This window comes from Zingiber officinale, chromosome 8B (genome assembly GCF_018446385.1).
Source record: "Zingiber officinale cultivar Zhangliang chromosome 8B, Zo_v1.1, whole genome shotgun sequence".
Lineage (NCBI taxonomy): Eukaryota > Viridiplantae > Streptophyta > Magnoliopsida > Zingiberales > Zingiberaceae > Zingiber > Zingiber officinale.
In genome coordinates, this window is record NC_056001.1 from 46,708,043 (window position 1) to 46,719,963 (window position 11,921).

Here is an 11,921-nt window from a genome sequence, read left to right on the forward strand (position 1 = left end):
GATATATTCCTTGAAATAGAGATATTTGACCGGATACATAGGTTTGTTTTATATAAATGTAGGAGCTGTGTAACTGGTAGTGTTTGCTGTGTCACAAGTAGAAATATGAAAGTAGTGTACCTTTTTTATTAAAAGAATATGGAAGAAGAAAAGTTGTGCAACTGGAAGAGTAGCAACCATGGCTAATAAAGTGCACACAGCCTGCATTATAGAGACATTATCAAATTAGTATCAGAACCTTGAAAAATCCTCATTATGATGTGTGATTTTCATTCATTTTCTCTTCTGAGTACTCACCACCACAATGATAAAGGGTGCCAAGGAAAAGCTACTACCCAGCTTTGAAACAATTTCAGCAGAAAATCTCCTTCTCTCAACAAAACACAGTATCAGCACAAGCATCCCAACAGCCCACTGCAGAATAAGCTGGCCCAAGGTGCACAAAGCATGGAGACCAATCAATAGTCAATCAGAATGAAAAGGACCTGACATAAAATGAATTCTATGTATCAGGTCCTTCACGTACTAAGAAAATAGTATCTTCTAAGTTGATGCACACAGATGATAAATCTACACTAAGAAAATAGTGTCAATCACTATGCATGATTAATGAATACAACTATTGGAATGGTAGGAAATATTTGTGCTTACCAAGAGAAGAGCAAACACCATGAGGATGAAGAACCTTTTGTAATTTTTTCTTCCTATGCAGTTATTGATCCACTACAAGGAAAGATGAATACTGCATATTACTACAAGATAACAAAACATATAAGGTTGTGAATGGAGAAAACCCTCACCCTGCAATGATGATCAAAGCCATCAACGCATTTGTCACAGACTCTACAATGCTTACTATATTTTAGAACCTGCAATACAAACAGATAGAAATCATTAGAGAAAAACCAAGTTAATATAAAGCACATAAGAACTTTATTTTCTTGAAAAGATTGTGTGGCTCATCGTAAATGAGATCTCTATCACCTTTCTCCCTAATAACCAATATTCTGAATTATCCATCTTTTATGGTTATGCATAATCCATCCCTAATCCATCCCTAATGCAGATAAGCTTTTCTTTGCATCATACAGAGATAAAGGCAATTTATTGTCATCTGGAAGTATTTCTCCTAACAAACTGAGTAGGTCAGTGAAACTTTTATCACTCCAACTATATTTGGCCTTCAAGTTGAATAATTTCACAATTGCAGATAACCTTGTAAATTTAGTGCATCCCGGATATAAAGGTGTCTCGGCATCTTCAAGAAGCTTATTGAATTGGGTTAGATTCTCAGCATAACTATCATATGCATCATGAATCATATTTATTGGTTCCTCACGAACATATTCATTTGGCCCTACTTGGTCACTTTCATTTTGTGAAATCCCTATCGTAGATCTTTCGCCGTGCCATATCCATGTATGATATGTCATATCTATACCGTTACAATACAGATGTGCCCTGATAGTTTGTATATTTTTCTTCTTTAGATTGCCACATTTTGCACATGGGCAAGATATTCCCATATTCGGATCATTAGTGTTTTCCATTGCAAATTGCAAGAAAGACTCAACTCCATTCTCATATTCACGTGATAGTCTATCCTTTGACATCCAATCTTTGTCCATTCTTTATAACTAATCAATCAACAATGAGCTAATACCTAAAAATATTAACACAAACAATAGTGTGAAACTATAACAAAATATTTAAACAATTAATCAAAATTGTATTTCTACCTGAAAATTTTTGACCATACAGGTTTCTCATCAAAATGCAATCCCAATAGCAATTTTCTCACTTGGGGAGATAACCTAGTTATCTATATTATCCATATGTACATGTTTGTTAGAGTCTACGTATAGGTAGTTAGGTACTTTTGCCTTGGTATAAATTGTAGAGTCATATAATATTGGAGCATTCACCAAAACATATTCTCTATTGAAACATGTTAACCTTTAGTTGAAAAATGAAACCATTCCAGGAAAATGCTTGAATTATAACTTATAATAAGCAACTTTGTTTCTTTAGCACTTGAGAATCTGCAACTTCCTCAAAGGGACATCAACATAAGCAACTCAATGCAATAGTGCATGATGTATTAAATCATACTTAAGCCATTAAGCTCTTAGAAGGCATGTGACATAAATATAACAATAGTAGTTGATATAAATTCAACAAACTGAGTAGGCACAAGTCACTGCCCAGAATTAAGATGAGATAATGCAGAACACAAGTTTTAGATACAATAAAAATGAGAGATATTCTCTGCGCATTAAGGGTACACAATAAAAATAATAGTAGAATAACACTAGAGATTGATTAATTTCAAGTTGCACATTATACCTGACGACAAAGAAAGGCTGGAATGTGAATAATATCTGCAACTTGGCCAACAGCTTCACACTGAATTTGAGAAAAAAGGATAGCATGTTATATGCTTCATGCTATTTTTAAGGATTAATACCTACTGCCAAAGTCTATAGCTAAACGTTTAAAAATTCCAGATTAAATCATGAGAAAATACAATCAGGGGAGGGGGAAAATTGATGCAGTATGAATCCGGCAAAATGGCTAGTTCGGAAAATAATCAAAAATAAACAAAATCTTATTCTAGAGGGATGGAAGAAATTTTACCTTTCTTTCTTCCGTTCCTCCTACTCTCGAATCTGCTCTGCGAGGAAGGAACTAAGATCGAAGGGTTCAGAGGAGTTGAGGAGCCGTGAGAAGATTAGGAAGGATAAGCTGACTTTGATTGAGGAGATGGGGAAATGCGAGATTAGGGATCTCGACTTGGAGGAGTTGGGCCGGCGTGAGGAGTTTTGCGTGAGGAGTTTGGGTCGAGATTAGGGTTCAGAGGAGATCACGCGGCAAGGAGAGGAGAAGGCGCTCGTGGAGAGGAGAAGGCGCTCGTGGAGAGGAGTGGAGAGGAGAAGGCGCTCGTGGAGAGGAGAAGGAGAGGAGAAGGCACTCGTGGAGACGCCATTACGAAGGGATGAGAGAGCGAAGTCGAGAACGAGCAGTGAAGGTAAGGAAGAGCAGAGAGAGGGAGGAACAGTGAGGGCAAGAGCAAAGATATCGAGGAGCCGGATCGAAGAACCGCGTGGCAGTGCTACGGCTCCGTCGGATAGTAGAAGAAATTGAGGGATCTCGGCTCCGTCGGCTCCGCCGTGAGAAGATTAGGAAGGGTAAGCTGACTTTGATTGAGGAGATGGGGAAATGCGAGATTAGGGATCTCGACTTGGAGGAGTTGGGCCGGCGTGAGGAGTTTTGCGTGAGGAGTTTGGGTCGAGATTAGGGTTCAGAGGAGATCACGCGGCAAGGAGAGGAGAAGGCGCTCGTGGAGAGGAGAAGGCGCTCGTGGAGAGGAGTGGAGAGGAGAAGGCGCTCGTGGAGAGGAGAAGGAGAGGAGAAGGCACTCGTGGAGAGGAGTGGAGAGGAGAACTCGTGGAGAGGAGTGGTGAGGAGAAGGCGCGCGCGCGTTGAGGGTTTAGAGTTTAGCAAAGCGAGGGCTGCGAATTTATTTTAAGTGAGTTTAGGGGAAACATACACAACACTTTAAAAAACGTTTTTTAAAAAAATGTTGTCTTTGACCATAAACAACAACACTAAAGACAACACTTCATTAAAAACCGTTGTCTTTAGTAAAAAGTAAATACCATAGACAACGCTTTTCACTAAAAGCGTTGTAAAACAAAGAACGACAACGTTTTTATTAAAAAGCGTTGTCTATTGGGTGTTGTTGAATGCAAAAATTCTTGTAGTGGTGGCCTATAATATATCAAATCAAAGTTTATTCAGAGATTTTTAATAAATTTCAAAGTTTATCCATAACCACCTTATTTCAAACTCAAAAAATATCATTTAAATCATTTTCGGATGTCTAGAAGATTTTATCTTTTTTTCATCTTATTAGAGTTTTAAACTATTTAAACATATTTTTAATTATTTTTGAGTTAGTTTTTTTATCAATAATATTCTGTCATTTCTTTTCCCCAAAATAATAAGTTTTTGGATGCATATTGTCTAGTATTGTGTGACATCAATCAATTTTATAAGATTATTTCTAACATTCATATTTGAATCAAATGATTCAGTAGCTTCTGTTATATACGTTAGGTGCTTTGTTGACTTTTAAATTGAATTATCTTATAAACCAAGAAAATATTTTTGACATTGAATGTGTTATTATTATTGTGTTAATAGAAATTTTATATTCTTTCATTTTATGATATGAAAATATAAATATTATTACTATACGAGAATGATAGTTGAATTACAAGTTAATTTAAATTTGTATATGTAGTAATGTAATTTGAGGTGTTGAGTGTAAATGATTGCATATATATATATAATTAGTTATTTATTTATATGTAAATGAGTTTTTTAGGTATTTTTCTAATTATTAATCATGTATGATAAGATTTTAAGGATTTTTGGTAGGATCGTACAATTCTACGATCCGATCCTGACCGATCCAATCCTGACCCTAAATCAATTCTGTGTAGAATCGCAATTCTACAAACTATGCATCATATAGTCCTCTTCTCTTCATAAAGTTTCACCAAATCTCATGTTTGGTTCTTATGTAACGAATCTCCTTCACCATATCACACATCCACTTGTCCTTCTCTGAGTTATGTACTGCCTCATGAAAAGTAGTTGGATCTTTGCTACTAGTGATAAGTGTATAAGATACCAAATCCTCAAAATCATACTTTCTAGGTGGTTTGATTGTACACCTAGTTCTCTCACCAGCTATAGTTTGATGTTCCATGTCCTTTGACCTACCATCATCAAAACCATAGTTTCTAGTTCCACCTACACAACATCCTTATCGTTGTTGCAATTTTTTAGATTTGTTTCTCTTACCCCTGAATACACTGTAATATGACTCTTTCATCAAATACGACATCATTGTTGATCACCACCTTGCTTGTCTTAGGATTCCAAAGTTTGAAGTCTTTCATCCCTTTTTGATAACCTAGAAAAATACATTGTCTAAACTTCGCATCCTACTTCGATATGTCTTCACTAGAATTCTATAAATATTCATGTAGATTGGACATCGAAATACTCTCGGACTAGAGTAATCAATTGGATTACATGTCTATACCTCTTCTAACATTTTGCCATCTAGTACTGCTCTTGGTGATCAATTGATTAGGAAACACGTTGATGTGGGTATCTAGTGGAGCGATCTGGAATGGGAATAATCTAGACCCTCCATCCAAATCTGAGTGATCTAGACCCTCCGTCCATATTTGGGATGATCTTGACCGTTGAATGTCATTAAGGAGGAGAAGAAGCCCTAGGTTTCTTCTCCTTCTCGATGGTAGACCATGGAGCAAGCTCCTTTGTCATCTCCGCCTATCGTCGGATCTCACGTAGCCACCTCCATCGGAGTTTCCTCCCGGATTTGGGAGGAATCATTCCTTATGCTTTTCCAATCGAGAGGGGCATCATGGTCGAAGCTCTCATCGATTGGAAGAGCTCTCCACCCATAAGTCATCTCCACCAACTATCGAATCTCACGCAGCCACCTCCATCAGAGTTCCCTCCCAGATCCAGAGGGATCATTCCTTATCCTTTATCGATCGGGAGGGGCATCATTGTCGAAGATCTCATCTAATTAGAAGAGCTCTCCACTTGCAAGTTATCTCCTTCAACTATCTTCATCGCTGCCCTCACCGAACACTCCACTCCTCCCCCCTCAGCCTTTCGGCCAACTGGATGCTCAACTCCTCTCCACTCAGCTCTATCGATCTAACACCTAGCTCATTTCTGATTAGCCCTACTATTAAGACTCTCTGACTCACCTCCACTTTAATCTGACTCCCCTTTACAAGTCAAACCCTCTGGCCAATTCATCCTAGTTGGTCAATTGCACATAGATTGTCAAAACATGTGGAGCAGCATGGTTGACTTAACGTGATTCCACACGATCTGCTATAATGCAGAATGTGGGCGACATAACCTTTTGATATGATGTGACATCTTAGCAATTAATACTTGAAGAGAGATACCATACTTTTCTCCTACATCAGTGATACATATAAAAAAGACCTGCTCCCACTGACAAAGGTACACGTACATATTTGTATACATCCATTTCCATTAATTTACTATCGTTTATCTTCTTCATTTCTCCCCCGTCGGAAACTAATTTGAGTGTCGGAGTGGCTAAGCCATGGTACCCTCTTAGTCTCCATCCTCTCTTTCCCTTTCTTTCCCTCTTACGACTGGCGAGCATCCTAAACGACCACTTTTGTTGGATCGAAAGCCCTAGGGGGGGGGGTGAATAGCGCTCGTGTCTTTCACTTTCGTTTCGAAAGAATCAGAAATAAACATGTAGCAGAAAAGTAATAACAATCACACGAACACCAAGATTTACTTGGTTCGGAGCTTGGGGCGACTCTTACTCCAAGGCCCAAGCTCGTTGAGCGTTTACTTTGGGCAATCACTATAAGCAAGGAAATTCTTTACAATTTAAGTACGATATTAGAGCAATAGTAAAATTTATACCGATAACAAAAAATAATAAGTTTGAAGCTCCTGGTCGTTGGGGTCTTGCTATAACTTTTCTGGATCATCTTTTGAGCAACACGGAGAAGACATATTGCAATTTCGTTGTTGTTCCAAGTTGCTGCTCGTGACTGCCTTTTATAACCTATGGAGGGCGCCCTCAAGCTCCATGAGGGTGCCTCCAACCCGTCGAGTCAACCACGTGCAGATAAGCTTCTGACCTTCGTTACTTATCCGCTCGAGGGCGCCTCCAGCCGCATGGAGGGCGCCCTCGTGCCAGTGTCCATGGTGCCCTCAAGCTCTACGAGGGCGCCCTCGCACCTTGCTGCGAGGTTGCTTCTCCAGGTTACTTGAGGCAAACACATTCAATTGACTTCCTACAAAATATGTTAGTCCAACATATCCTGCAAAACAAAGTTAGGATATAAAAGATAAAGAATTTGACAGTCATCAGACTATCCGGTTCTAACTTCGGATTCCCGATCGGAAACCCTAGGTCGAACCGACACTGTTCTCTCACTGGGGAACGCGTCCTCACATACTCCACTCAGGAGAATTTATCTGTTGCTAGTTGATCCTTCAGACCAACTTGACTTTTACTCAATGCCCGAGGCTCCAAGACTTTTCGCTGGACGTCCGCTGCACGACCCGCCCAGTCTTTCACCTGGTTCACGACACCAGGACTTTCCACCTAGAGTCTTCGACTCTAGGACTTTTGCCCGAAGCCCTCAACCTGCTAAGACTTTCCACCTAGGGTTACCACCCCCTAAGACCTAGGGTTACCTCCCCTTAGGATTTTCCACCTGCCTAATCACAGCTAGGACTTTAGCCTAAGTACACTTAGGACTTTCCTATAAGCTCATTCAAACACGTTAGATAACAAATAATCTTAACTTTGAACCCTTTGTCATTTTCAAAACTTAGGTTCGATCGTCGGATGCTTTCCGCACCAACAATCTTCCCTTTTTTGATTATGGTAACAAAATTCAAAGTTAAGTAAAACAAAAGTACTTAAAAAGTATAAATGCAATATTAAGAATCAAGTAATTGCAATAACTAGAACATGTTAAGTAATTATAGCAAATTGAACAAAATGTTCTAGTTTTCGCTTTAATTCATTTTTACTTTAACTTTCTTAATTTTCACTTTCCTCTCCCCCTTTGTCATATATCAAAAATATATAAAGTAGAGAAAGGGATGTAAAAAAAGATAATCTGCTCCCCCGAAAGATAGCTTGGAGTTAAAATATATCAAAAATATTCACCTGTTTGGATTTTTGAAAATGACTTATACATTTGAAAAACATTTAAGGAAGCTTTAAATCTTAGTAAAGTACTTAAATTTTTTAAACGATGGGAAAGAGAAGTTCAAATAAGTACTTTACTCAAAAGATATTTAAGATTTTTGATAATACTAAAAAATTTGATCATAATTTTGATTTTAGCTTAAAGAATCTTAAAATCCAAGAAAAACTTTAGTAAGATGTAGTAAAAATTCCAAAATAATTTTAAAAGGGTATTTTTAAGCTGAGTCAAAAATATTTATTTCAGAAATAAAAAATTCCAATACTCAGTAAAAAGTTGAGAAAAAACTATAAAAATGTTTTCAACACTAAGTAACATAATAATTTTTAATTCGAAAACTAAGTCAAAAGAAAATATCAATTTAGTTTTTTAAAAAATCCCTTGGTCACTCCCCCTTAATTAATGTCAAAATAATAAAAAATCCTAAAGTCCAAGCATGAGTAACTAACTTATTTACTAACAAACAACTGTCTAACCTTTAGTTACTAGCTGTTTACTAAGAGGTAGTAGCTTTCACTTGGTTAGTCAAATTAGGTAAATGGTCCAGTTAGTTTTGACTAAACATGGATACTTAATTTGATCAATATAAAATTTATATTTATTGCCCAGACTTATGTCGATGCACAGACATAAGCATTCTGAAGTCCAGGCAGTACCTTATGCATCTCACACCATTCTAAGTGTTTTTCATACACAAGCAGGGTAAACCTAGTGTGCTTATGAGATGCTCTGGCTAAGAATTAGGGGTACATGCTTTCTAGGGGGTAAATTTCTAGGCTAAATCCAATATTTTGAAAAACTAATAAAATTAGGATTTTAAAAATATTTTTCCTAGAATTTGAAACTGAGTAACAGACTGAAATAGCTATTTTAGAAAGTAGAACAAATCCAAGTCTATAAAGGATGTTTATCAAACAGACTAGAATAAACTGTCTATAGATAGGATGTCAAACATATACAAAGCATAGAGAAATATAAGGACTAATCAAGTCGGAGCATCGTCAGTAGGTGGTGGTAATGGTCGCTCAGGGCCCCGGAGCTAGAGTCTGAAGAATCTGGTCAAGTCTGGAAGTCACGTCATCCTGGAGAGCAGTCATCTCTCCCCGGAGTGTGCTGAAGCCATCCGAGACTGACTCTGTAAATGCGTGGAGGACTCCTTGAGATGAGTGAGGCGATCCTCGACGGACAGTGAAGTCGAGGGTTGGGTCGAAGTCGAGGGTCGGGTCGAGGTCGAGGGTTGTGCCGGAGGAGGATCCTCAAAGAGATCTGTCTCTATAAACTCTGACCACTCCTCTCCCTCGGCAGGAGTATAAAAATCATCTCCTACTAGAGCAGCTGTCTATGGCCCACCTCTCCAGGCTAGGATCCCCTGAGCGGTAATATCACATGCATTAGGGCTAACTGATGCTGTCCGAACTCATCGTAAGGACTAAGGGAAGTAACCCTCCCCTGGACCCGCCAAGACTTTCTGCATAGGGTTACCGCCCCCTATGACCTAGGGTTACCACCCCCTAGGGTTTTCCACCTGCCTAACCGCAGCTAGGACTTTTGCCTAAGTACCACTTAGGACTTTCCTGCAAGCTCCATGAACCTTGTTAGATAACAACATAACCTTAACTTTGAATTCCTTTGTCATTATCAAAACAACGGTTCGATCGTCGGATGCTTCCCGCACCAACAATCTCCCCCTTTTTGAATATAGCAACTGAGATTCAAAGTTAAGTGAAATAGATGCATAAATATTTTTCAAAATTTAAGCAAGTTAAAAAAAAATTAAATGCAAGCATAGTTAAGCTAAAACTAACTTAAACTTTATAAGGCTCTCTTTATAAATTTTACTTTTGAATTTTTCTACTTTGAATTTCCCTACTCTCCCCCTTTGCAATTTATAAAAAATGAGCAAGTTTGAATAATTCTAACTTTTCAAACAGATTTTATAGTTAGAAAAATAGAGAATTAAATAAACATTAGACTTTAAAGAGGGATAAAGATACTTTGATAACACTTAGCTTTTTGAAATTAATTGTAAAATTCTTAGTTAAGTGAAATAAGGGTCTAAAGAAATATTTTTCTTTCAACTGAGTTTAAAAGACTAATAAAATGTTGACTTTGAAAGATAATGTTAGCCAATTTTTGAAACTTAGTTGAACTCTTTGAAAAATATGTTGTAAAATTTGGAAAACATATTGAGGCATATTTCAGGTAAGTTGAAATACTTTGAAAGTCTTAGCTAAATTGGGAAAATTTGTTTAGAAGAATACTTAGCGAAATTTTGAAAATCTATTAAGAGATACTTAGTAAATTTTTTAAAAGCTATTGAAAGACTTAAATGAATTCGAAAGGTTTTGTTGGTAAATATTTTCTTAATTTTGAAAAAGCTTTTTGAACAAGAATTTTGAAAGAGAGAAAATTAAGAAAGGCTAAGGCCATTTAACAAAATATTTAACCGAATAAAGAATTCCAAGATACTTAAAGGCAAAGGAGGATTAGTAACCTTAAAATCTTAATGTCCAAGCATGCGCTGAGTTAAAGAGATTGCAAATTAATTAATTTCTTTTAGTAAGGTATCAGAGCCCTAATGTCTAAGCATGAACAAAAAAATTTAAAATCAAACACTTAAGTTCTTGGCCACATGTCTAACCATCTAGCTACTAGCTGATTACCTAGAGGACAACAACTTTCACTTGGTTAGTCAAGTTAAGTCAATAGATCCAGTTAGATTTGATTAGGGCTGGATGATTTAGCTTGATTAATGTATATAAAATATTTTAATGCCCAGACTCATTATGATGCACAGGAATAAGCATTTTGGAGTCCAGGCTAAACCCTATACATCTCACACCGTTCTAAGTTTTGCAAACACAGACAAGTTAAGCCTAGTGTGTTTGTGAGATGCTCTAACTGAAACTAGGGGAACATGATATCTAGGGGGAAGATCCTAGGCTAAGTCAAAATTTTGAAAAACTAATAAAACTGGGATTTTGAAAACAGTATTTTTCCTAGAATTTCTTAAAGATAATTTTGAAATCAAGTAAAACGTTTAGGAACAAGGTAGGGAATTGATTTGAAAATCAAGATCTATTCTACCCAACATATTCCTATTTGGTAGAATTAAGCAAATAAATCTGGTAAGCAGAAATAAGTAGAGTAACTGAGTTCTACTAAGCACTAGTACAACTAGACTAGAAAATGGAAGTGTCTGAGTAATATCCAAGGTACATGAAATGATAGTGTCAAAAAGCAGGATCATCAGCTGGAGGGTCGTCAGTTGAAGGTGGTACAAGGGGCTGCTCGGGTGCAAGCTATCCCTGACGACGTATCTCACCCCAGAGGGAAGCGAATCCTGCAACTATCTCGGATCGTAGGGATCGGAGGAAGCGATGACTATCTAGAACAGCCCGTCGCGTCTGAATGGACTAAATCTCGAGTCGAGCGATTAGGAATTCATTCCAATTCTCACGTTTGTATAGAAAATATACAAAATCTATATGCAAATAAGAAAAAAATTTAATTTTCTTTATTCGAGGAGCTCCAATGAACTGACATACTAAATAGATCGATTAGGAAATCGAACCCTGAATTTTATTCATTTTCCTCATTAGAATTGATCTAATTGGACAGAGATCTTCTATACCTATATTATGTTATTATTTAATCTAAGTTCTTTTAAGTCAATTTTATATTTATTGATTAAACTCAAGTCCATTTAATTATATCAATATTTATTGGATTAAATTTGTCTCGTTAAAATAAATTTAATCTATTTGATCAAAATTTACCTAATAAAATAAATGTAAATTTGGTCCAAACCTAATTAATTATCTAAGCCGGATTCAAATCAGATTTTACATGCTCAATTAAATGAAAAACAGTAACTTCAAAAACAAAATTAAGAAAACTGCTCATGCACCAACGCACGTTAAATGCATGAAGGCCGTTCGACGTCATTTTTCAGCACAACCTAATTAACTGAATTGAAATATAAACATGTAAAAAAAAATTAGTTACCATACATTAATAAAAAAAATTAAGGATGTATTTAATTAAGGATTATTTTTAATAATCTTAATTATTTATTTGAAATTATCAATT